A 24,963-nucleotide genomic window follows, 5' to 3' on the forward strand; every position below is an offset into this window, starting at 1 on the left:
CTCTTCAATAAATCAAGCAGTAAATGAGCAACGGTATCAACCGTTTCGTGCATTTTCTCTTCCCATCTCAAATTTTAAGTATGAACCTAAAATTCTTTATCACATTTACGGGTACTTTGGGAATCGCCAATCCACATAACCAAATGAATTACCCGCAATTTGGGCGACAGAATTCCATTGAATTTTCGCTCAATTTCGCTCAGAAAGTTCTTGTCATTCTTCGGGAATCCGACCGGTGACGACTGCGGCGAGTTCCCGTTGGTCTGTTCAACTCGGCTCGGCTCCCAAGTGACTTTCTTGCGTGTGTTTTCATTGCGGAAAAACAAGTGGAAAGCCTATGAACAGGTGCTCCGGATGTTTGTCATTGCGTGCACCGTCCGTCCCGGTTGTGCAGGTCGTGTTAGGAAAGTGCCGAGGGGCGCGCCAGGCGTGAGTACGGCATGAGAACTCGGTCCCGCAAAAACCCCAAGTTGACAGTGGCCCCAGGAGCCCAGCATCGACCAGTGAACAAGATCGCGGAAAATTGCATGCGAAAAATCTCGTGAGAAGGAAAAGTGGTTGCCGTCGCGGACTCGCTCCGCGCAAATAACACCCGATCGCGCTGCGTGCGTGTGTGTGGCGGTTGTGCAAAAAATTCTGGACGTTCCTCGGGAATTCCGCGAATTTCGGGTGTTGTGTTGGTGGCAGTGGATTGTGCGCCCGCAGCCGCGAGGGCGGAGGACAGTTGGGCTTCCGATCTCCCGGGACTGGTACGGCGCGGCCCCTGGAATCCCGCGGGACGCAGGTCGTCCCGTGCGTGAGTGTATTGACGCCAGTCACGCGTGTGTACATGCGACGTGTGCGGAGTGTGGTGGTGTGTTCGCGCGGAATTAACAAAAACAACAGGAAAAACAAGAAATTATCAATTCCAATCCGAATCCAGTTTTTTGGCCGCCGCCGCGGCGAGTTCTAATTTTGTAGAAAGCCCAAAGCTTGGCGAGAACGCCGCGCTCCGGCCACGGCAGACTCGAACGGCAACGCAGCAGGGAAACCGTGTCCGAGGTTGGTTACGCCAAATGTTTGCATTTATTTACTGTTTTGCGCTTTGTTTTGGCTTGTCGTGCGTCACCGCGTGACTTTTGCAATTGGAAATATTCTGTTCGATCTGATTTGTTTCGTCCGCTTACGTCGGTCCGCTCCGCCTGCCAGCGGCGGGATGACAGTTGATGGGATGGAGGTGAATGTCACGTTGACAGCTGGCATGATGGATGGGCGCTCGCTTGTGTTGTTAGAGTGTTTCTGGTTTTCGCTTGGGGTAGGCTTGTTGCCGGTGGAATCTCAATGAATTGCGGGTGCTTTGGGGAACCTAATGATAATGCTATGTGGCACCAATCAAACGTTTTTGACATTGAAGCTCCCAAGTGAACTGAAGATGAAATGTTTGCAGGCGAAAAATCGATTCCCGCCTCCGCTTTTTAGGCTTTCGGATTCCACGGTGCCCGAGCCGCATTTGTTGAATGTCGCAATACGTATCGACGTATAGCACTGAAGAAAGGAAGAAGTGGTTCCCGAAATATCGGTATATGCGAACCCAATCGGTGGAAACACGGTCTATTGGCTCTAAGTCATCATTAATGGGTCAATAGCCGGTGTCCGGTCTATGCCTCGGTGCTATCCAATCAATCTGGTTCAGCAGAGCCCTTAGCTCCTTGTGTTCATCGATCCGGACCGTCTCGGTGTCCAGCTATGTCGTTCTCCACTCTTTGCGCTAATGACCGGGAAAATGATTTGCTCCAGAGATAACATTTTTAATTTTTATTATCGCTCAACGCTTATCAATATTTTTGGCGGTTAATTGGCGATATGTGATATTGGCCATCAAGCCGTACTCATTTTGACCGTTGGTACTCCTGCCTTGTTGTGTCCGGGAGCTGTCTTCAGCGTTCCTCATATTTTGATTTTCGGTCAGTCGGTACTCAACTGACCTAAACGAATCATATGGCACCAATGATGCCCCCGACACTGAGTTTCACAGTAACTTGCATGAGCAAGGGGTTGACAGAAAGATGAGAATGCGACATCTAAGCAGCTTTTTCTGAACGTCACTCAAATTCAAATAGAAAGGGGTTGCAGGCTGTGCAGAGTCCTCAATAAGGATGAGTACGCCAAGTTGATCTCTCTTAGAAAACCGCTTCCTTGGAAGTACACCACCCGGGAGAACAGGTCTCAGAAGTGGGAGGAAAAGAATTGATTTTTTGTAAACTTTTCAACACAAAGGTGGTGCAAGAGGAATTGGGACACTACAAGTGCAAGACGAGAACTGTTATACCATCCGTTGAACACTTCAAAGCATCTGGTATGGATGGTATCTATCCAGCGATGCTAAAGGAGGGTATATTATTATTATTCTGTTAAGGGGAAGACCCACGGCGTCCTTGAAGAACTATTGTGCTCCTTTTGCTGGTTATAGTGTATCTATTAATCATAGTAACTCAAGCAAGTCTATAATCGTTAGGAATTTCAGTATATTGCCTACTTCCTGATCTTTCAATTTTGTATCTGGTACTAAGTGCTCTCCCAAATGCCTCGCCCTACTTTGCACAAGTGCCGGACACTATCCGAGGACGTCTATAGAGGTTTCATTACATTCCGCACAGAACTTGCAGAGTGTCTCCGTAGATAACCCTAGCTTCCCTATGCATTCCCATTATGCGTTTTATCCTTTGCGCCCTTGATTTCACATCCCCCAATAAGCACGCAGGAATGCTCCATTCTTGATAGGCCCACCCAGTATAGTTCCCTCAGCCGTTCCTCTTCATTTTTTTATAGCCATAAACCCGTTGCCGATTCAACAGAAGGGTTCTGGTCTGTGCGAAGTCGTTCTTGCCCCCTCCTTGCTAGTTCGTTCGCTGACTCACTGCCTTCCACCCCAACATGGCCTGGAACCCAGAGTATCCAAACCTTGTTGGACGAGCCGGGCGTATTCAGTCTCTCAAGGCATTCCCTTATCAGCGTAGAGTTCACTTGGTTGGACCTAAGTGTCTTAATCGCTGCTTGGCTGTCGGTGACAATAGCAATGCTCTGCACCCTGTAATTCCTTTGGAATATGCTAGTGTACCTGCCCATTGACTCCAAGTATATTTTCCTTGGACTAATGACACCGGCACCCGCTCCCTCTGCTGTGAGGGATCTGCCAGTGTACCAAGTAATCAGTTGCTGGTTTAAGTCGTATGTCACAGCCACAATTTCCCAGTTTGCCTTGTTATTTCAACGTGTTTCAAACTTCTTATCAAAGTGAAACCTCGTTGTCATGTTATCTCTTGTCATCAATAATTGATCCGAATAGCTGAGCGGTTAGAGCACTGGGTTATAATACGGAAGGCCGCGGTTCAAATCTCGCTGGTAGTAGTGGGATTTGTATCGTGACTTGACGTCGGATACCAGTCGACTCAGCTGTGAATGAGTACCTGAGTCAAATCAGGGTAATAATCTCGGGCGAGCGCAATGCTGACCACATTGACTCCTACAGCGTACTGTAGTGTATCGTTACGGTCTTGAATGAAGTGCTCTAACACACTACAAGGCCTTGGTCCAATATGGATTGTTGTGCCAACGATTATTATTATTATTATCAATAATTGGGGATACCGCCTGGAAAGCATGTCAATCTTCCTTCGATTTAGGCAGCTCCCGGCCATCCTGAATATTGACATCATTGCCTGCATCTGTATGTGGAGATGGAGAAGGGTTAATCCCAGAAGAACCTCCAGGGATACCGTTGGACATGTCTTAATGCTCCACTGATATACACGCAAGCCAGTCTTTGGGGTTTGTGTAACTCCCTGGCTTGTGTGCTGAGTTCAGTACGTTTTTTACATCGATGGCTCAAAAACGGAATAGGCTTCTGGAGCAGGAGTCTATCTCTCGAATAAAAATGAGAAGTTGGCTTTTCCCTTCGGACAATATACAATCGTCTTTGAGGTGGAAATCTATGCGATCCTAAGGGCGGCAACCTGGACGATTTACGAGCAGTTGAAGGGCAAACGCATCGCGATGTGCAGCGATATTCAAGCTGCATTTGGGGGCGTCGTGCAGTCCTTTCATCACTTCAAAAATCATGTAGAAACCGATGTTTCTAGATTCAATATGGTGGAACTACTCTGGGTATCCGGTCATTGTAATGTAGAGGGAACTGAAATGTCGAATGTTTTAGCAAAAGAGGGTTCAATTTCCCCCGTACCCTGACCAGAACCAGCAATTGAGGTATGAGTAGCATTGGTAAACAAACTAACGCTGCAGTCAAAAACTGGGAGCAAGCTTCCCATAATGACAAGTAGCCGAACCTTAATTTTGCTAAACACCTCAAAATTTTCACGTCAGAACCAACAACATACGACAAAGTTGATCCTTTCGAAAAGCAGGGAGCCTTCCAGAGGTATTGTATGTATTCTGACTGACCATGATTCGCTAACTGGCCATATATTGAGAATAGGGATTCTTCAAGATGAAACGTGTCCATACTGTAATGAAGAACCGGTATCCACGGAAGATTTTCTATGTATTTGCCTTGCCTGCGGATGTGTCAGACCTCAAATTTTTGGTGCCGATATGCTTCAAAAGCAGCCGGTTGCATCACATCCACTAACGGAAATGCTGCAATACATAAACGAATCCGGGATATTCCGTTAGACGGGGAATCGAGTATAATGGACCTCTAGAGTTTATGTGTTCAGAGGCTTTCCCTCTTATCCACCTCATACACACACATTCCCTGGCAAAGGCAATTCAGCTTTGCGACTTTCTTGTTGAGATAACAGGCTTCTTTCGAGCTCGAACTTCCGCTGATGAAATGGTGGCCGCGCAGTACACGTCGAACTGTTGCAGCACTTCATGACTTTCCCAGTTCACCACGGACCTCAATAGTCAACTTTGGAGCAGATACCTTAGGGCTTGCTTTGATTTTTCGGATAATGCGTCGCTCGTCTGACACACTGAAAATTTTATCTGACATTTTTCTGCCCTTATTTTCCAATAGATTTTCATGTAGAGAACACTCAATTATGTGTTGGACCGTGGAGTCACTTAAATTTACAATTTCAGTAATTTTGCGAACACTATGTCCTTTTATAGAGTGGCCCCACTCAGGCCCAGTTCATGCTGTACCATAATTTTAAGACGATCCATTTTAGAAAAATTTAATATTAGCCGCACTTGGAGTTCCAAAATTACTCAAAAAGTGTGGTATTATACCTAAACACGGCAAAAAATTCGTAAAACAAAAAATACCCCTTAAGCGTGCGACAAATAAAAGTTTTTTGACACATAGTCAAAGTACCGACTACTGTAGTGTTGGATGTCGACGCTAGGAGCCCGCCTTCATCCAACTGGATTTCGCTACTCTTCTTATTTCAGGGTTTGCAAAGTGGGGTTCTTCCTAAGGTTTCGTTTCCAATTTCTGTGTATACTTCATCGGATCTCTTCAATAGCTTAATCCAATTGCCGCATCTTTAGTTACAGTTTTTTGGAGTAACAATACTTCTTTAAGTGATTTAATCTCCTCACAGAATACCATGCATGAGACCCCTTTGCTTTTCTGAATGCCTTAATTATTCTAAGTTTGGTTATATTTCTCTCAACGCACTGTTTTTTGTTGTTAAGTTTGAGTGAAACGGAAAGATTGTTTTTGACTGCGGACAATCCTAGTGTATTTAATCATAGATATCGATATTTCGTGAGCCAGTTATTCCCTTCCTAAGTGCTTATGCATACAGTGTGTTACAATTTAAGGGGGGTCCCCATACGTGCAAAAGGGGGGTGTAAATTTGCTAACAAGTCTTAGCACTGATAAAGGGAATAAGTGGTCCCCGAAATATCGGTATTTGCAGGACCAATAAATAACACTAGCGAATTGAAAAAGCAAGTTTTAATTATTTCAAATAAATTACAAGCAGTTCAGGAGAGGCTTCTTTTCCTGGTGGGCGATCTGAATGCCAAGGTGGGTTTTAATAACACCTTACTCGGACATGTGATGGGGAAATACAGCCTTGGTGACTGTAATGATAATAGCTGATGCTTTGTGGATGCAGCATCACTTTGCAGTAGATCAGCAGTAGATTTAGGAGCTGCCAAAGTTTTCGAAAGGTATCACCGTCTTTCTTGGTCGCTTACGTTCACTTATATATTGCGTCTGTCACTTCTTGTAAGGTTGGAGAGCTGCTAACTCCCAAGTTCAACATCGACCGCTTGTATGCGGCAGATGTCACTCGACAGTGGGCGAGCTATCTTGCTGATCGGAGGGCTGATACACTAAGTAACCGACCTGATAATTTCGATGAGTATTTTGCCACCATCAAAACTGCTCTTTTCTCGGCCGCTACAAAGTTCGTTGACCGCGTCTCGAATGGGCGTCGTAAGATCTGCGTAATCTTGGAAAGGAATCGATGAACGGAAGAGGTTGTAGGGAATCCCTTTTTCAGAGATTGGAATAAGGGGGTGGTCGTTAAGATTCCAAAGAACGGCGCACGTTTTGAGTGTCAGAATTGGAAGGTGTCTGCTTGCTCTCTGCCGTCGCAAAGATAATCATCATCATCAACGGCGCAACAACCGGTATCCGGTCTAAGCCTGCCTTAATAAGGAACTCCAGACATCCCGGTTTTGCGCCGAGGTCCACCAATTCGATATCCCTAAAAGCTGTCTGGCGTCATGGCCCACGCCATCGCTCCATCTTAGGCAGGGTCTGCCTCGTCTTCTTTTCCTACCATAGATATTGCCCTTATAGACTTTCCGGGTGGGATCATCTTCATCCATACGGATTAAGTGACCCGCCCACCGTAACCTATTGAGCCGGATTTTATCCACAACCGGACGGTCATGGTATCGCTCATAGATTTCGTCATTGTGTAGGCTACGGAATCGTCCATCCTCATGTAGGGGACCAAAAATTCTTCGGAGGATTTTTCTCTCGAACGCGGCCAAGAGTTCGCAATTTTTCTTGCTAAGAACCCAAGTTTCCGAGGAATACATGAGGACTGGCAAGATCATAGTCTTGTACAGTAAGAGCTTTGACCCTATGGTGAGACGTTTCGAGCGGAACAGTCTTTGTAAGCTGAAGTAGGCTCTGTTGGCTGACAACAACCGTGCGCGGATTTCATCATCGTAGTTGTTATCGGTTGTGATTTTCGACCCTAGATAGGAGAAATTGTCAACGGTCTCAAAGTTGTATTCCCCTATCCTTATTCTTGTTCGTGCTTGTGTTTGACCAGTGCGGTTTGATGTTGTTGGTTGATTCAATAATACTGTAACGCATCAAACGATATCTCAAAAGCTTTATCGACAGAAAACATATTGGTTTCTACTCTGGATCCTCCTTCATTGGCGACATTAAGACCCTACGAATGATTTTGGAACAGTTAATGGAGTTTAGATCTATACTTCATCGATTTTGAAAAAGCTTTGAACAGCGTGAACAGGGAGTGTATCTAGAGTATTCTACACTGCAAGGGCTTTCCGAAGAAACTAAGATCACAGCGACATATGATGGCGCAGAATGTCACTTGCTCCACCGAGTTAAAATTTTAAAGAAATTTGAGGTGAAAAGTGAAGCTTGTCAGGGTTGCATCTCGTCACCAATACTATTTCTCCTTATTATCGGTGACGTTCCTCATGCTGCCTTGTCCGCCGTGAACACCTGTCTGCACCGTATCATCGGAGTATGCTGGCTTGATACTCTTTCGAACGAAGAGGTTGGTCGGCGTACAGGCCTGTCATCCGCATATGATTTTACCGGAAGGACCATAAAGGGGGGGGGGGGGGCAGTTGCATTGCTGGTTTCGCCATGCAGTGGGACCCACAGTGGGTCGCATTGAACAGTAGAGAAGCAGTGCAGGAACCTCGGGGAATCCTAAAGTTGAGTTAAAATGCATCTCAGCAAGCCGCGAGCGGTGGCGCGTAAGTGTGATGTCGTGCTATACCCCACCATCTCGATGTTCAGAGGTTGACTTGGTTCTACCCTCGCATCAATTTTCCCATACTGGTTTGGATTTTATTTTTATTTTTCATTTCATTTTATTGTCCATATTTGTTTCCACGAGTATCGCATTGATTAGTGGTTCACTTTTCCAATCATCTCTATAGACGGGTAAGGCTAATTGCTCCAGACTCGGCAGCCCAGAAGCTTCGCCCTCGAAATTCTTTATCCACAGTGCTATCAACCTATTAGCACATTAGGTGGGACTTTTGATTATAGCTAGGCTTGGATTACACTTGACTTATCGTACTAAGGTAATCGCGGGGTGGTCTTAGCTATCTGAATTCCTTCAAATTTCCATCCCATATCAGTGGCTGCTTTAATTGTGTTGATCTACTTAGCTTTGCGTCATTCAAGCTTTGATTTCTCTTTTTTTATTTAAATTTTTCACATACCTTCAGTTAAATTCCTGATGATGGTATCTCGTTTCGCACTCAGGGCATAATAGATAAAACTGGTGCTTTGATTTCTCTATGCCAAGGTAGAGGCTGCAACCTAGTTTCACTATGGGCCCCGTTGTTTGAATTTTTTTATCTTGTCTTTGATATGCTATTCTAGGAGATAAACCAAATAGAACCTAATGGGATTATTATTTGCATATCATCTGCAATATTTGATAGTTTTATGAGTCGTATTTCAAAAATTATCTCCAACGATGGTGATGTAAATCACAACACAGAAATTGGGGTTAAATGCAAATTACTTCTGATTTTTGAAAGTAAAAAGAAAACGTGACTACAGATGGTGCTCATTAATATCATTTGCATATGAAGGCAATAAAGGGTCACGTCAAACTTCCTATAAAGGTATCTCAGTTAAATGATAAACTCTATATGCAAAATTTCTAGCGTCGTTTATGATGCGGTCGCTATATATGCCAAACGATGCTCGTGTGAAACATCAATCACGTAAGAAATTTGGCACTCTTTCGCCTTTCCGCTGGCTCAGAGGCGTTAGAATTATCTGTTCAATGGCAAAAAAATAATTTGATGTTGAATGATTTTAATTTAAAATTATAATTGGGGTAATGGCAGATTAGTGGTGTTCTGACCAAAACGAATATTTCTTGTTCACATTGCTTTGATTTTTGTTTTGAAATTTTGGAAGACCAGATGAGACTTTCGCTTGTTTAATTTGCATTTGGCTGTCTAAAGCGCTAACTAACGTGTGCAACTAACGCTAAAAATGCATCGTTCTCTAACAAGAATTCACAAAAGCTTCCATCTTTTCATGATCCAAAATTGTTCCAATAAGTCTTATCCTTAAGATCCTCAAGCTGCAGAATTTTGGTTGGAATCTCCCAATCTCTTGATTCAACTTTATTTGGGAGTACAATCAAAATTTTCGACGGGGGACATCCAAAACTAGTAAAAACATTGTTTTGGAGGAAGGTCCAGGTGGTAGCCGACATGACAAACACCACCCGCAATTTAATAATAATAACCGTTGCCGCACAATCCAATTGGGGCCTTGAAGTGTGCTACAGGACTTCATTCAAGACCGTAACGGTACACTACAGGATAACAGTACCCCGTAGGAGGCAAAGGGGTCAGCATTGCGCTCGCCCGAGATTATTACCCTGATTTGACTCAGGTACTCATTCCCAGCTGAGTGGAATGTACGCTATAACTCGCTGTACCTTTATCCGCCATGCTATTAACATAGCATGCTTGTCCAAAGTCCAGCTAAAAGAGTAGAGTGTGAGACCGGACCCAGGTCCTGTCGAGAAATGGGCAAGGGTTGTTGACGTATGGACTGCATCAGGACATAAGTAAGTTGATCCGAGCAAAACAAATACGTGTCTGCACGCTAAATATCGGCACCTTAACTGGAAAGACCGAGGAACTCGCAAGAGCCTTCGGAAAAGGTGCATTAATATCTGCGCTCTGCCAGAAACCCGATGGTTTGGTGCCAAAAGGTGCGACTTAGAACGCGAAAAAGTAGCTATAAACTTTTCTATATTGGTACCTCACTCACTCTCTACGGTGTTGGCATTGTCGTCTCGTAGGGTTGCCGGGATGCCATTAGAGAAGTCGAATGATTTGATGACCGGCTGATGAAGCTTACCATTATATGAGAATAGTAAAACACAAAATCGACTATATTCTCATAAGACACCGACATTTTGCCACCGTCACTGATTCCAAAGCCGCAGCCTATGAAACCATCGCACCTCGACATCGGCCATTGATTGTCGCCCTGCGAATCAAGTTACCGATAAAACTGCGTGAGAAACGCACTGGCCCGCCGCGCATTAAATTGTCGCGATTTCATCGGAAGAAAGGAGAAATGCGCGATTACCAACCATCACGAATGTGGAAGAATCGTGGAACCAAATTAAAGACACAATCCATAAAGTAGCTTCTGCAATTCTCGGGTCATCAAGCCAGTTAAGCGGTACATCAATCGAGATACCGATGCTGAAATGAAGGTCATGCAAAGAAACGCCTCCAAGTTTGTCGACTATAAAACGCTCGCCAATTGGCAAATTTATAGGAATGCCTACCGGAAAGCAAAGAAAACGATCGCTGTCACCCGAGCGGTCCATTACAAAGATCTTGATAAATTGGACACTCGGGATGGCGGGAAAGATCTGTATCGACTTGCCAAAAACCGACATGAATGCACACAGGATATCGAATACATGTGTTGCGTTAATGACAAAAACGGTACTTTGCTTACCGACCGTCGAGCTGCGACGATGAGAATATTTCGAGCAGATTTCAACTGAAGAATTTGTTCCTTTTCCACTTCCAAAATCATTGCCGCCATTTGGAGCAGTTCCACCTGCCAATGCACCAGAAGTCGAGGAAGCAATAAAACAGGGAACGCAACAGGAGCTGACAACATCGCACTTGAGCTCTAGAAAGCGAAGAACTGGGACCCAACACTGTGGCTCAGTGAATTCTTTAATCAGGCTATTCAGGAAGCTAGAATACCATCTCACTGGCAAGAAAGTATCACAGTTCCAAGAAAAAGAAAGGTAGTCTAGCAGAATGTTCAAATAACCGTCCGATCCGGTTACTTTCCCATTCCATGGAGATTTCTTAACACGAAATCGTTGAAAGAACCATGAATCAAGCCGGGTTTGTCAAGAACTGCGGAACTACTAAGGCAATACACGCTCCGTGGTTTCTCGTGGAGTAACACCATGAGAAGCATCGTCCTCTTTTCATTGCATTTATGGATCTAGAAAAAGCATTTGACCGTGTACCACACAAACTCATCTGGTATGCTCTATGACACCACTTAACGGCAGAAGAACTCGTGGCCTGAATTCAATTACTCTACCACGACCCGAAAGGTAAAGTTCGAAATATGACGGGTTTATCAAAACCGCTTCGTGTCTCTGTTGGTGTTCATCAAGGAAGCGCTCTTTAACCACTCCTCTTTGTTCTTGTTATGGATACTGTCACACGGAACATCCGAGTCCAGCGCTTTATACACTGCTTTATGCAGATAATGTTTTCCTGGCATCTAATAGCAAAAATGATCTAGAGCAACTTGTCCTCATACAACACGGTCTGAAATTGAATCTAAATAAAACTGAACTTTTGACGACCGATTCCAATGAAATGGGCACAATCACTGTCAGTGGCAGTGACCTGCCCAGAAATGAGCGATTTAAATATCTCGGGTCCATGCTGTCAGTCAATGGAGAATTGCCTTGTGAAATTGCTTCATGCATTAGCGTAACTTGGATGAATTGGCGTTCCACAACTGGTGTTCTTTGTGATTGACGTATCAATGAACGTCCCAAGTCTAAAATTTACCACCATGTCGTCCGTCTTGTCTTTCTCTACGGTTCTGAGTGTTGGACGACTAAAAAACAATGAACGGCGTCTTGCGGTAATGGAGACGAAGATGTTGCGTTGGATTAGTGGCGTGACACGTTTTGATCACATCCGAGACTGATAGATTGTTGCATCGATCGTGGAAAAATTGCGAGAGAGAGAGAAACGTCTTCAATGATCACGTAATTAACGCTATCGAGAATTTACTTGCAAAGATTGGTCTGAACATCGAAGTTGGCGGGCCGAAATAACTATCACTTGATACGATGGATGGGGATATGAAAAACTCGCGATTACATTCAGATCAGGCATTTGATCGATCCACACGGTGAAACCGCCCACGACGATCACGGACATTATCATTACTCATCATTGCGCTCGTCCGTGATTATTACCCTGATTTGACTCCCATACACACAAAAGGGGGGTATAACATTTTTTTTCGCCAAATATAGTCATGTGGGGTATCAAATGAAAGGTCTCGATGAGTACTTTCCGAAGCCGGTCTTAGTTTTGCCGTTTATTGGAAAGGTGGGGAGCGCGGGGGGTCAAAAGTGGTAATCTTTCTAACGGACCCATTTTCAGAAACTACCCAACAGAAAAATCGGGAAAAAAATCAGGAGTCTATCACTATATAGTGCCAGGCCTTCGAAATATCCCCCATACTGATATCCTTTCAAATAAAGTTAATAATAGTATAATATTATAATTTTTAGTAATTGACTGCAAAACCCCCCTTAAGTTCATTCTAGCACCACGAAATTTTGCAGTAATGTTGGCTATAGTATAGAGTATGATCCTACTATTACTAACAAAGTTATAATAGGTCAAAGTTGTCGCTTCTTTGCAAATTCAATACTGAATGTGGATATTCTCGTAAAATATATGCTATATTATGTGCTACGTACTAATGGGGCAAATGCACACTCAAATATCTTTATATAAGAAATACACAGAGGACCTGGAGATGAAGCATCAACAAATGATCTTCACAACCACCTGAAGAACGTTATCATGCTAGCAATGGAACGGAAGAATGCCGCATACCGAGTAATGTTGCATTCTCAAAGAACGCGGGCACGCGCGGAGACTTATCACGAACTCCGTCGAGCGGAGAAGCGACTACACAGACGGAAAAAGGAAGCCTGGGAGAACCAACAAGTCTGTGAACAAGTCTGTGAACTAGAAAAGTACAGGGGGCAACTGCACCAGGCGCGGAAGTTTTACCAACAAGTCAGCAGGATGAAGCACACACTTCGATGCTCATCCTGCTGAGACAAAGAGGGAAATCTGATTTCCGACAGAATGGGCATATTAGAGCGATGGGTTGAGTACTTTGATGAGCTACTGAACAACCAGAACATCGGCGAGTTGGAGGTCCCGCCAACTGAAGACGACGGACAAATACTACCACCGCCAAGTTTAGTAGAAACAGTCCCTGCAATTCATCGATCTTGGGCTGCACATCAATGAAGGCAAGACAAAATATATGGTGGCAACGTCCGCACCGAAGACGAATCAACCAAGAACACCAAACCGGACTGGTCAAACACGAAGAAGAACAAGGATAGGAGAATACAACTTTGAGACCGTTGGCAATTTCTCCTATCTAGGGTCGAAAATCACAACCGATAACAGCTACGATGATGAAATCGCGCACGGTTATTGTCAGACAACAGAGCCTATTCCAACCTACAAAGACTGTTTCGCTCGAAACGTCTCACCATAGGGTCAAAGCTCTTACTATACAAGCCTATGATCTTGCCAGTCCTCATGTATTCCTCAGAAACTTGGGTTCTTAGCAAGAAAAATTGCGAACTCTTGGCCGCGTTCGAGAGAAGAATTCTCTGACGAATTTTTGGCCCCCTATATGAGGATGGACGATTCCATAGCCTACACAATGACGACGTCCGGTTGTGGATAAAATTCGGCTCAATAGGTTACGGTGGGCGTAATTCGTATGTATGAGGATGATCCCACCCGGAAAGTCTATAAGGGCAATATCTATGGTAGAAAAAGAAGGCGAAGCAGACCCTGCTTAAGATGGAGCGATGGCGTAGGTCAGGACGCCAAATAGCTGTTAGGGATATCGAATTCGTGGACCTCAGCGCAAAACCGGGATGTCTCGAGTTCCTTATTAAGGCAAGCCTAGGTCGGATACCGTTTGTTGCGCCGTTGATGATGATGATGTTCCACGAGGTTGCATTTTTCCGAATTGTTCTAGGTAAGTTATACGCTTCGAAATACGTGCACCGTAATGTGTTTCATTTGCTGGATATTGGCTTCACATCCTTGGGAAATGCCAGTTATTTTTTTCGAAAGTATTCCGATGATAACCCCTTACAGGTTTATCAAACTAACGTTTATACTCCAGCTCGCAATCTTGATCTGATTATCTTGGTGATAGCAAACCACCAAGAAAAACAATTATCACAATATTCACAGAAATTTCACCCTCCGCTAACAACAACGTAAACAAAGATGGCACGTGCCCGATTTCCGCAACACAATAGTGAAATGCAGACATAGTCGACAGTCACAACAGATTCCGAATTTCTATTCCATCTCAAAGTATCTTGGAACGGCACGAGGACGGTGGTACTTTGAATAATTCGAAACCTGTTCTATCATATTAATTACGACGATAAAACGTTCATTCCATAATAAGGAAATTACTCTTATTTTCGGATTGGTCCGCTGGTTAATACCTTTGTTTTCTTGCAATGCCTCCTTTAACTGGTTCCGTGGTTGTTCTGCTCACTAAGTAAGTAGAATTGGGTGGAAATGATGGAATGGATTCTGTTCGCACATCTGGCAGATACCAATTTAATCCAGAAATGGTTTAATTCCATTAAACGATGATTGCGTGGAGGGGCGTTCGGTGGATTTGTATACTTTCCAACAATTTTCGGCCTTTGAGGTACGGTTTAAATTTGGGACGTAAATTTCGGAGGTAGAACCCAATATGTTCTGGGTATTGAACTGGAACTATGCGATTCTGTTGCTGGAGGCTTCTAAATTTGTGCGTGCCTAGAAGAGATGGATATTTGGAAATGGATGTCATGAAATATTGACTGTTGTCGGCATAGTTGCCAGGAAACGGACAACGCCTCCCACCAGATAATCAGATAATTTATAGTGATTGGTTTCTGAGAAACGAGACTCCGGAATCAAAATCTTTCACTAAAACTGTTGAGGTGAGCATCGGGAAAATGAAGTGAATTTTTGATATTTTTTAACATGAAGAGCTTTACAGTTTGGGTAGACTTCTGAGCAAGCTTTGAATAAGACTATCAGCTTATCACGCGCCTCTCAAGGTCGTGATTAAGAATGCGTACATCAACAAGCAGCTTCTCGGCAGACTTGGGAGTGGGTATATAGAAAAGCTCATGGAGAATACACCACATCTTCTCCATGAGATTGGATGTTTTTTGCTCAAGCTTTATAGAAAACAAAATTGAAGTGACCACAGTACTAAAAAACGATATTCAAAATACCTTTTATCACAAACTCTGAAGAACATATTATGGCAAAAACACGTACGAAAACAACCATGTAATTCTCCCCTTGGATGAAGAAATACAATTTTGTAAAATTAATTACAGGTCACTGTAGAAATGGAATCCAACCACTAACTAGAATTCTTAGATACGTTTTTCATACCGGAGGCGAAATTCATAAAGTTAAATTTACGCCAAACACAAATGGAACCAGAATTATCAGTTCGCTCCTTATCCTTCCATCCCAGGAGTTAGAAAGTGAATGAAGCTTACAATCAAGTACTCAGAACACTTACAGTGAGTGACGTGAAGTTTTATGGCGACAGTAATAGCGGGATGGTTGGAATACAAAAGAAGATTGATTGTTCGAAAAAAAGATTTTAAACGATGATGCGGAAGGCCCTTGACAATATGTTCAAAGGAACCACAAGGACGCATCAACATCAATCCCCCAACCAAAAACGCGCCATGGATTTCGAAATAAAGATGGGGAATCCTGCAAGACTTTGTAGACACACAAATATGCTACAGAACTCCGCGAGACTCAAAGGCTCAGAGAAGATACCGTGCCGAGAAAACACGAATGGGGAATGTCAGGCCGTATATGTGCGGAGGTAGGTTAGGTTGATAGACTGAGAGTGCTGCAGCTCCAATCCTACACAGACTCCTAAAATTTTCTGCGACATTTGCAAACTTTTGCGAATACGGGAATTACTTTAAAGGCAGAAAGTGCACAGATTATGATAATAGATACATATCTTTGTTTAAAACTGAGGAAGTTGACCAGCTGCATATTCCCTTCTTAAGGGACAATAAATACCGCTGTAAAGGCCTCGGGTTGTTTCGCAAAAATGTTCACTTGCTGGCAGCAATTTAGACTTCTCCATTCGGCTCCGTGACCTCTTGCAAGTTCACTCTTCAGGGTAGACTTGATAGTGGATGTCTTAATGCCAAACGCTAGCTCTGATTCCACCTTTATCGAGCCAGTCAACCAAACATACAATAACGGAGGATAACCTAAGCATAATTAATGAAGTTAATGACTTCCGCATTAGAGAGTTCCATGATCCACAAGATACGGGATGAAAAAAAAATTAACAGTGGTTTAGGAAACGACAACAATTGGTTTTTTGTGTTAATTAGGTAATAAAATGAACTAGCAATTAAGGCCTGGATTTATGTATTTAATGGCTGGATCATAAGCAGTTCAGACAAAAACTCATTGAGAAAGAGGACAACTGGTCCTGGAAATACCGGTAAATGAGAAATAAAAAACTCACTATTCGGCATTTAAAAAATAAAATTTGTCTTTTTTTTCCTTTATAAAATAAGCCAAAAAAAGAGACACACAACCAAAGAAATAAGAACGGCCTTCGTCAATACTTGTCTGTATCATCGGAGTATGTTGACCTAATACACATGAAAAACTTTTTCGCCTCACAAGTTTTGCACCCGGATGCACTCTGATTGGAAGGCAGAAGTGGCAGTGGATAGGTCACATATTAAGGAAGGGTGACAATTGTATTACTTGCTACGCCATGCAATTGAATCTATGCTCCCAAGATGGCCGACCAGTGGGTCGCCCCTAAGAGCACTTGGCGCAGAACAGTAGAGGAGGATTGCAGGCTTTTCGGGAATCGTGGGGGACCTGAATGGCATTTCATGTGATCGTGAACGATGGCACGTTGGTGTGGTTGACGCGCTATGTCACACCTAGGGGTAAATGCCAATTATATATGTCTTCTCAAAGACAAATCTGGAACCATATGATCAGGGATCAGAACCACCTTTTATTTGCCCAGACATTTTTCGAAGCCATATTGCGTGTCAGCTGCTTTTCGCTTCACCTTCGAATGGCTCGGAGATAGATTTAGGATAGCTTCAAGAGCCACGAACCTCGTAGTACTCATCGCTCCAATAATATTTAGTTATCTGAGCCTGTTTCCTGCTGTTGCAAAATTCAGCCTCGGCCACCAGACGATGAACGCATGTGTGTACATCCACTGAACCCGTTGTCGTGAAAGTTCTTACTTCTTACCAATCGCAGTTTACAGCACAGAACCTCTAGAGTTTGTTCCTGAATATGTTGCTTCCAGGTTAGCTTGGAGGTAAGATTCACTCCCAAATATTTGACTTTTTTTAACAACAATAAGCTTCTGCTCCCGGTGAAGTTTAGCCGAAACATTTTACCACATATATCTATCGACTCAAAGCAAAGCTTGATGGCTGATGGTGCAGTCCTCAGTTTCTCCTCGAGTTGCTAGCTACCGTAAGCTGTTGTTTTTTTTGCGTGATATGTCAACACCGCCGAAACACCTCCTCGTCATCAGGGAACTAACCTGGAATCATTTGACACATTACAAACTTACAAGTCAGGGAATTTCTTTCACTAACGGCAGGAGAGAGGGAGACTGGAGTTGTCAGTTCATGAAGCTCCTTGCCATCCGGGTCCTCCACCGATCGAGCTCAATCTTCTTCACAATAAAAAGAATCCAAATGTAATGCATAACACGACTCCAACTGTCAGCGCTCTTCAGCATCTCCCCGACAATGTTGTCTTAGGACAGCTCCCCTGTGTTTAAATATAGTTGTTGACGAATTCTATCCCACCTTCCTCAAGAAAAAAGAGTGTGATCGCCATTGTCCATAACCAAAAAGCGTAGAAGCCTTTTCGAGTCGGGCTAAGTATTTAGGAGCATTCAGTTTTGCTAGCGTGTCCGTAATGCAGATTCAATTAGCCGAATTAAAAACATTTGTAACGGTGAATGTCATCACCTCCGAACATTTTTTGATTGTTATCCTATCCAGAGCTAGGCCCATTGTCATTGGCAAAACACCAGTTTCCCAACGAAAGGAAGTAGCCTTTAGTATATTACCGCCTCCTGTATATGGACAGATAGGTTAGACTGAAGTGGGGAGTTTCATTACCAAAACCAGTGCCTTTTCACCTAGGCGGGAAATCATCCTTTCATCATGTGCGAATCAAAATTGTAAATAAGCCAACTGGGTCTAAACAGTTAATTTGTTGAAGTTCATTCTTCTCCTATTATAGAAAACAACTGGTGGTTTAATTGTTCATCTGAACAAAGCATCTTATTATAAATGCTAACTAAAACCAAAACTAACGATAAATGTTGCAGAAAGAGGAAAAGAACAATATATTAAACCAACATACAAAATGATTCATTTCTTAGTAACTATGATTTCTTGATTTCGAATTCATTCATTATTTTTTTAAAACTTTCTGAAATGTCCAAAATGAAAACGCACTGCTTACTTCACACAATTACGTTTGTGAAATAGTCCCTCTCTTTTTAACCGGCTTCTTGTTCGGCCGCACTCTCCGCCTCCAGCTGAAATTTAGGGGTTTCGACGATGAGAACCCGCGGTGAGGCTATTCGACTGGCGGACGTCCAAATGAACACGGTGCTATCGCTTCCATTCCAGTGCCGTCTGTTTCTTAGAAGAAAATCTTCAGTCTGTCCAGACAGATTTTTTTAGGCTTGTCACCGACATTCAGACTGACCTAATAAGGGCCCTAGTATGGTGGCTGTAGCGGCTTCCGAAGTTCATCTGTCCTCACCACAACGTGGGTACAAACTTCAAGTTTCCCAGGGGTGTGGACCGGTGGCTGCATGTTGCGAGATGGTGCAGGTGGCTTTAATCTGGGAACGCCCTCTTATAGTAAACGCAACAGTCCGGTCAATACAAGGCCGTCTCTCCTGTCGAAGATCAGGTTGTCAGGGAGTCGAAGGTTCTCCTCGTATACGAGCCCTGCAGGGCTGACAGCAAACTGTTCGTGGTCGGCTGTACGGAGACCAAGCAGAACGAAAGTCACTACCTGCGAACAGGACGGCTCATCGTGTGCTATAATGGTTGTCTTCACCATCCGATGTAAACGTTGTAGCATCACATTTGACTGCAAATGGTATGCAGTTGTCCACTGACGTTTGAATATGAATGATATAAATTGCATTCCCTAGTTTGTGATGATGATGATGGGGACACCAAAGCGCGGCATCCACTCTCGACAGACGGTATCAGCACATTACTATGATGTTATGTCCTTCAGAGGTATTGCCTCAGGCCACCACGTAAAACAATCAATGATCGTAAAGCAATACGTGTAGCTGTATGATTCTCGCAAATGTCTATAATATCGAGGTGTATAGTGTGAAAGTGCCTCCTACTTCCTTACTAGCATGTCTAGTGACTTTATATTTTTAGCATGCGATGCACTCTTTGGCCCAAGAGTTGACGTCCCACATACGGATGGCCATAAATACTTGCTGGGGACTAGTCGGTTTGTTGTCCGAATGCCTTGCCGATGGTAGAATTTTACCGTTCCCAAGAACCTTCCAAGGTCTTTGGCCGTTTTTGGCAGCGGAAAGCTCGCGATCGTTTGCACCTTGTCTGGGTGCTTAGAGGTGGCGGGGAGGAAAACGGGGCGGCAACCCTGTCGACCGAACCAAATCCAAGTGGCCGAGGAGAACCTCCATAGTGGTGGCACGCTGTATCTCATTGGCTTGCCGGCCGGGATTCAGTAGGCGAATGCTCCAAAGGCCTAATTAGAGCGATCAGACCCGAGTCTGCACGGGGAGTCATCTAAAGTGGCAATAGTAACGAAACCTTACCAGGGGTATACTGGTACCATGGGAACTGGGATTGCCCCTGGACTCACACACTTCAAGAGAATTCTTGTTGTATGTGTGTTCAGCTCGGATGTTTGTGGTTGGCCCTCTAGAGTTTCATGGGAGTTCTGGTTGTGTTCAAGCGAACAGAGACCTTTGGATCTCACCGTAGTGTTTGCGTTTCAACACGGGTGCCGTACTCCATAGTTCGGTAGGTCTTGCATCCACCAGCGTTAATGCTGCGCCATGCACTCGGTATGAACTGGTGCCATCGTAGTAGCTTCTGAGGGGCTCTGATTGTGGTCACAAAATCAATTTGTGTCTTAAGAAGACCGTGGGACTAAAATCTACGAGACAGGTACTCACGTAAAACCCCTAGGACTCTGGTTGCACCTTGTATGGGTTGGGTTGAATGCTGTCAGGGATGATGGAATGGCCTAAAAATTTACGGTGGGCGGGTCACTTAGTCCGTATGGATGAGGGTGATCCCACCCGAAGAGTCAATAAGGGCAATATCTATGGTAGAAAAAGAAGACGAGGCAGACCCTGCCTAAGATGGAGCGATGGCCAGGACGTCAGAGAGCTTTTAGGGATATCGAATTGGTGGACCTCGGCGCAAAACCGGGATATCTGGAGTTCCTTATTAAGGCAGGCCTAGACCGGATACCGGTTGTTGCGTCGTTAATGATGATGATGATGAAAAGTCATCCGTGTGAACTCGAAGAGTCTGAAAGGTCTGCAAATTGCTGTCTTTGGCATATATTCGGGAGCTGCAGGGATTTGATTGTAGGCCTTGACGAGGAAAAACGATGGGTACCGGTCAGGAATCGTCTGAGTATCCATGCGTCTATAATGTGCACAAGATCGCCATTCGCCGTTGGACTTGGGAATCAAATGGAGAGGATTTGACCAACTGCTGTAGGAAGTTCGGGTGTGGTGGAGAATGCGTCTTCGGGAAGAGTGGGGGAACAAGTAGTGTTGAAGTGGTGCTGAACATCATGCTTAACTGGCTGAGAGAGACTACAGTCACTAGCAATGCTGCGATATTTTTGGAGGAGCGGGCGAGGTTGGTTGTTCGGGCAGGTTGAGATTTCTCTGACGACCGAAAAGAGGTTGTGGGGTCTATCAGGAACCTATGCTGCATATGTAACAGCAGCCCATAGTGATACAAGTCTGCGCCTACTAGCGTCACGAAAAGGTCAGACGCAAGCCAAGACTCACGTCCACTTGCCTATTGCCGTAAGTTACAATGGGCGTTGAGGCGGGCAGGACTGATTACTCGATTACTCTGTATGAAGTAGTTCCGCTCTTTCTAACGGGTTTCTTGGCCGACCGCGTTCTCCCTCCGATTGTCCATTATCGCCCCGCACAAAACATCAAGTGACTTTTGCTTATGCACCTTGTTCATAACAACTCTTGTATTATTGTCCGCCTTGTCTCTTTAGCGATATTTGCTCCTTCTGGCACGACTCAACCTATCTTTACCCTCCCTGCTATTATCAATGCACACGTGGCTTCCGCCGGGAAATTAATGATAGTTGTTCGTGTTCCCCCGCAGTATTTCGCCAGAAACTTTGCTCCAAAACACCAAGGCTCAAATGCTCCCGGTTATCTTGTTTCTAGTAAGAGGTTTGAGCGCGAGTTTACAGTATTCGTTTTATTCCTTAGTTTTAGGGAATGTTTTATTTCATCAGAAGGGAACAGAATAAAGATCAATCTATTTACTGCTGACTAACCTTTGAATACTGGCTCTAGTATCTTTCCGCGATGTCCTTGTTAGTTATTTATGTGCTTCCGCCATGTTTCCGATTTGGTCTGTAATGCTTTAATTGATGTATTTCAACTTGTATCTCTCAGTATCAAGAACGTGATTCGAAATTTCAACAAGGATCTGTTTCTTTAGTTTTTTGAAACACAATGTTGAGTTGATTCTATCTACGCAAATTGTCATCCAGTTCTTTTCGAAGTAAGGATCCGATGCAGAGCTGCTTTTTGATGGTATAGGGATTGATTAACAATTGGCAGATGTTTCATTGCATATGATTCAAATAGCAACGAACTCTATTGAGCAATTAACTATATTTTTTAGAACCAATTAAGTGTCTCTTCTATTGAAAGAATGCAGATTTTAAAATCTTAATTTTCTATAGCGAGCATTCAGAATACTTTTGGTAATCACCTGCACCTGCTAACTTGCTCCTTTCCTGAGGCGGAAAAAGGATCTAAGTCCGTATTGCAATGGGGCTTCCGTGGATTTAATTGCACTATAATCCGTGAACGATGTTCTTCTTTTATGTAGGAACATTTAAATTTAGGAATTATCTCAGGACATAAATCTTAATGTGATTTCTATTTTAAATTGGTAATGCGTTAAAAATTCAAATGACTTCTTTAAGTCAAGTGAGCCTAACTTCTTTGCATGGTATTTCACCTGCCGCATCCGTATTGGTTTTAAATATTCATTTTGCAACATCGATAGAGTAACGATCTATTAATAGGCCGAGTCTGAAAACCAGTGTAAATTTATCATTCAAAAGCCATTTCCTTTTCATGGTGAATGAAAATTTGTATCTTTTTTACAAGCATTCTAGATTTCGTCAACTGCTAGAAAGTGAACTCCGAGTCAGCATGATCAAAAACTGGATGGAATTTGGTACATCATTGCAAAAGTAATCAGCATTATAAGGACTTTGAGTTAAATTGATATGCAAATTAACAATAATATATTGCATTCGATTGATCTTAAAGAAAACAAAATGATACTCAAAAGGATTGGGAAGCAGGTTCCAAATCAGCTCTCTTCCAACCTCAATATTTTCAAAGACCCAAACCCGATTGCGAAGTTTGAAAACAAACCATTAAAATTCTAATAAATTTTAGTCCTATATGTCAGCCAGGTCTAGAAATAAAATATTTTTTAAATTGCGCCTATTGTTGTCTGGGAGAGCTTTACTATAATGTGGCCTAAGGAGCGGTTTTTAAAATTTTGCTGAAGCGTTTGTACGGTTACGCAATCTTGAAGCATATTTTTGTTGACTAGCCTGGTTTTCGTATAGATTGCTTAAAATTGTATAATTGTCTGCATTCCTTATCTGATCGAATATCTTGTGGACTTGTTCAATAAGGCTGTGGTGGTGGTCGGGAATCAATTCACTGCTTGCCAGGACTGATAGTAACTTATCTAGCAAAAGCCTTTCAGCAATTTGGCAAGTTTAGGGGGAATCTGTTAGGCTAGTTTGATCCTAATAATAGTAATATTGTCTTGTACTGTATGCTGAAGGAACTATTGTAGCCCTTTAGACTGTGGTTTAAACCTGTAATCGACAGGAAGTTTATTAAGTTCCCTACTTTCAAGTTTTTCAACCTTTAATCTGGTATTAAGAATTTTCCCAGGTGCCTGAACCTACTTTGCACAAGTGCCGGACACTCTCCCAGAACATGTGTGTCTCCAGAGAAACTACAAATAGTTCACATAGATATCCGCAGCTTTCCAAGTAATCAGCCCGCAGTGACCAGTAAGAATTCCCACTATGATTGGGTGGTGAGGTTTAAACAATCTTTCAACCGCTTGCGTTCGTATCTCCCTATGAGCACCATGGACTGCCCATTCCTGGTAAGTTCGCCCAGTACAGTCCCCTTAGCCCTCTTCGGTTTTTCGCATAGTAGCCATGAACCCATTTCTGATTCCATAGAGTGTTCTGGAACCCAGAGTCTCCAAACCTTATTGAACGACCCGAGCCTGTTTAGTCTGTTAAAGCATTGCCATACCAGTTTCAAAATCATCAGTAAGAGCTAAGTGGCTTAATAGCAGCTTCCGCCCTCCTTCGAAATTGAAGGAGCCAGCAGTGTTCGAGATAATCCATGCTGGTTTAAGCGTAGGTCACTTCCATGCCGCCTAGAAGAATATCAATCTTCTTTCGATTTAGTCAGCTTCCCACCTTATGGGTACTTCCCATTATTCGGAAGATCGAAAGCGTTCCCATACCAATTTGGATTTCACCTGGTTCGACCCAAGTGCTTGATAGCCACTCGGTTATATCTTCTGGAGGTTAAAGAAGGCACGTCTGCCAATAGCGTATATATACTAGTGTGTTTACCTATTGGTTCAAAGTACGTTTTCCTTGGAACAGAGACCTCCAACGTGTTTCAAACTTATCGAAATGAAACCTCATTATCATGTTATCTTTTGGTATCAGTAATTCGCCTAGAAAGAATATCAATTTTCTGATATTCGCGGTCATTCTGATGATCGCTCTCCTTGCCTATATCTGTGATGGGAATCAAACCCCCGAGGGACCTCTAAGCATACCGCTTGGTATGTTCTCATTGCCCCACTAATACACATTCAAACCAGTCTTTCTCTGGCTGTTATACTGAATTCCATTCTGTCTGCTCAGATAGATAATTATTGGCCTTACTATTGCAGTGCATATCCAGTGCAACACTTTCAGGGCGCATCCCCATTTTACCCCTGCTATGAACCCCATCAGAAGTCTCGTAGCTTTTTGATGTATGCTTTCAACAAATGTCTTCCTGAGTAGTTTTCGGTCTAGTGCTATTCCTAAATATTTGACCTTCGCTATTCGTTTCACCTACATGCTGTATAATCTAATGGCTCTCAGTTTGTGCTTCCTAGTGAATACTATTATATTCGCCTTGGTTGGATTTATACACAGTCCCTCCTTTCTCCACCAGTTACTAGTGATTCGCTGTCCAGTTTGGATTCTGTCCTATGGGGTCTATAATGTTTGCCGCTATAGATGAGATCAATGTCATTAGCGTAACCTTAGATCTGTATCCCAGTGTATGTTAGCTCTCCTAGGTGCTGATCAAACACCGTGCTCCACATTAGGCACTTCTATTTACCTAAGTCTTTAATATTTTGCCCATTCAGAAGACCATGGTGTTTCCCACTTAAGGCGTCTCTTATCTCTGTTTGCGATCTGTTATTGAACGGTCTTTAAATATCCAAAAATGCACGAAGTGATTTTTCTTTTGTTTCTATAGCATCCCATACTACATACGTCAGTTTC

General features: G+C 43.4%; 1 protein-coding gene across 4 annotated transcripts in view; it reads left to right on the forward strand.

The window, feature by feature from the left end:
• Positions 1 to 243: 243 nt before the first annotated feature.
• Positions 244 to 24,963, forward strand: part of LOC119658055 (histone deacetylase 4) — a 322,316-nt gene continuing 297,596 nt past the window's right edge. For all 4 annotated transcript variants that reach the window (XM_038065300.1, XM_038065308.1, XM_038065301.1 and 1 more), the window contains exon 1: positions 244 to 1,041. The gene's annotated coding sequence lies outside the window, so the exon portion shown is untranslated. The remainder of the gene's footprint in view (positions 1,042 to 24,963) is intronic.

This window comes from Hermetia illucens, chromosome 5, assembly GCF_905115235.1.
Source record: "Hermetia illucens chromosome 5, iHerIll2.2.curated.20191125, whole genome shotgun sequence".
Taxonomy (NCBI): Eukaryota; Metazoa; Arthropoda; class Insecta; order Diptera; family Stratiomyidae; genus Hermetia; species Hermetia illucens.